The sequence below is a fragment of the Arachis duranensis genome, chromosome 1 (genome assembly GCF_000817695.3).
Source record: "Arachis duranensis cultivar V14167 chromosome 1, aradu.V14167.gnm2.J7QH, whole genome shotgun sequence".
Lineage (NCBI taxonomy): Eukaryota > Viridiplantae > Streptophyta > Magnoliopsida > Fabales > Fabaceae > Arachis > Arachis duranensis.
Window position 1 is genome coordinate 64,345,789 of NC_029772.3, and position 552 is coordinate 64,346,340.

Below are 552 nucleotides of genomic sequence, written 5' to 3' on the forward strand. Positions count from 1 at the left end.
CATGTCCAATGGGAGAGGATTCGATTGTAGATAGAAATTCATCAATGATGGAATCCATCTTTTGATAGGCCTTTTCCAAGTCTTCAACTATGACATGTCTTGGAGGTTGCGCACCCTCCTCAACATCAATATCAAGCTTCTTGGGAAAGTGCTCCATGATGCTACATTCCCATGGACTTTCAACATATCCTAAATCTTCAACCACTTCTTCCCTTTTTTCAATGATCATAGGCTCCTCCAATTGTTCCAACACAAAATTCGACTCCTCCTTCTCCCCCGGATTTTCCAATTTCTCCTTCATGCTTTGCTCTTCTTTTGACTTTTCACATGTGGTCACGGAAGTACCTTGAGTATTCAAACATTGGCGGGCTAAAGTGTGCACCACCTTGGTCAAATTGGTCACAAACTCGAGTGTATCCCGCTTCATGGCTTCTTGTCCTTGAAGTAACAAAGTGAGAGAATCGTCTATTGGGGCTTGGGGTGAATAGGAAGGTTCATTATTTTGGAGAGAGGGTTCAGAATAGGAAGGTGGTTCTTCTTGGTAAGGTTGTA